Below are 2,358 nucleotides of genomic sequence, written 5' to 3'. Positions count from 1 at the left end.
TAAGCTGATCATGCCATTTTCTCATACTGAACTCACAATCATGTGATTAAACAGCTCTTTTTCCCTTTCATTAGACATGGTGTGGAGTTTGATGTGCCCTGGAATTACGGCATATTTGATGCTTTTTAACTACAAGTTCTACTTGTTTTCGAGTAAGTTTATGTCAGTTTGATGTGTTTTGTGTATGTTACAGGTATTTAGTAATCGGAATGAAAAACAAGCAAAAAACTAGGAATTTGAAGACACAGGCACTGTCTGGGTAATTGTACAGACCGTCAACATGTCGACGGTCCGTCAATTGGGTCGTTCTTCTGCAAAATCAGAGAAGATCAGAGAAGTGTATTTTGGGTGAAGCAACAGTACGGTTAAAAGGCCGGACCGTCGACATTCGATGGCACCGTCGAGTTGCATCATCTTTAGGAAGAACTGAAGCTGGGATTCTTTGTCAGAGTCATCCAGTGAACCTTCGACATAACGACGGTCCGTCGAGTTGTGCGCTACAGGGGCTGTGTTGTCTTTATTACTTCCGAGTTTTGGGACTTGTATAAATACCTGATAGGGTTTTATTTTTACATCATCTTGTGTTTAAGACTTGTATTGAGCACTTTGAGTTCTTAGTACTTTTCAAGGGTTTCGAGACTATTCAACTATCGTTCATGCTCAATTCTCGTTGTAAGTTTCAATAACAATTACAATTACAATGTTTTGTGTGATTACAAATATCATGAGTAACTAAACTCCATATCTAAGATTGTGAACCCATGGTGGGTGTTATGTGTTAGGTTTTAAACATTAATAGACAAATTGAGGTTTCTAGTATATAATTACTTCTGTTCGTTCATGTGGATTTAGTTGCAAATATTGATCTAACCCATAAAGCCCGCTATTTTTGGGGAAAGTTAGCGGGGTTTGGTAGAAGTAATCATTAGAACTCGAGGCGTAACCCTGTTTAATAAACTCACTTAGGAATAAGAACAGTTTAACCTAGCATATTTAATCGCTCTTAATAACAGCTTCAAATATTTGGAAAAATCGTGAAGATAAATACCTAGTAGCCAAATATTATTGGTCACATGAGATTAAGTCATACGAGTCAATCCTTATATTACGTTGATACCTAGGGCATAACATCTAACCTATGTGGTGACACAATCTTGGATCTTTTAACCATCTGAATTTACAATAATCAATATTGCTTTTAGTAATAAACAACAATCTTTTACAACTCAACGGAATACGAAATTAAGACAGCAAAAGAGTATACAACTAATTTAGTAATCTTTTCACACCCTATTCCATGTGAGTTCGACCCCAACCTTGTTGGGTTACTATATTTGACATCGTCCGCTTTACCCCATTCAATAAGTGTAATTTGAGCGTATCAGAGTTCACCTGCACAGAAGCATGCTCAGATTTACTATATATCTGGACATCTAGGACAAGTAAATTTAGGAGTTAAAGAGGGTCCAAGAGCTGTAAATAGTAATAGTAGTACTTAATTGCTGGTGTCGATAAAGCCAGCAACATAGTTGTGCAAAATATCAGGCATATCCATCTACTGTATGAGGAACATGAACATGTAAAAGGTTTGAATCTTCTAATCAATTGACATGAAAAATTTGCTTGAATAAAAATTGGCCATATCCATTTGACAGAGGTTAGTCATTTTAACTCAAAACTTTACAAGCAGAAAACCCTTGTTTTACTACTACTATACAAAATGGTTAAGGAAAAACAAGAAATTGTTTTCTCTCTTTGTCTACTATCTCTCCTCTTTATCATTTCTACTCCTACTTCTTTACATTTCAAGGGCAGAAAAATTTGCACCATGGTCCTACTCATTATCTCCTCAAACGGGAAGTGAGATCAATGAACACGTCCTCTTTGCAAGGTATTGTAAGACAACCCATTGGATGATCAAATCAAACTCTTCTTCAGCTTGACCTAACAAGTCTTGAAAGAAAGGCTGGCTCAGGTATGATATTGGCACGACAAATCACTTCTTCTGGCTCTCTCCTACATATACTGCACAATGTCCTTTTGGAACACCTCCAGATGTTGAAGACCTCCTTAAGAACCGATTAGCCTGAACAGATGGAGTCAATTTGATAGCCATTTTCTCAAGAAATAAATATGATGCAACTCTAAATGATGAAGGAAAATAAAGAACAAGAACTTTGAGAATTGCACAAAAAATGGAAGTTCTTTGAATGTCAGGATACTTGTGTGCTTTCAGAAATGTTCGGGTCTGATCTATATATATAAGTATATCACAAGTTTCATATCCAAATGTTTGGTGGTTAAGAGAAATTGGCGGCTACTGGTGAGAGACAATGGCACATAAAGTTTCCCTGGTTT

This window comes from Lycium ferocissimum, chromosome 8 (genome assembly GCF_029784015.1).
Source record: "Lycium ferocissimum isolate CSIRO_LF1 chromosome 8, AGI_CSIRO_Lferr_CH_V1, whole genome shotgun sequence".
NCBI lineage: Eukaryota > Viridiplantae > Streptophyta > Magnoliopsida > Solanales > Solanaceae > Lycium > Lycium ferocissimum.
This window is presented reverse-complemented; position numbering follows the sequence as displayed.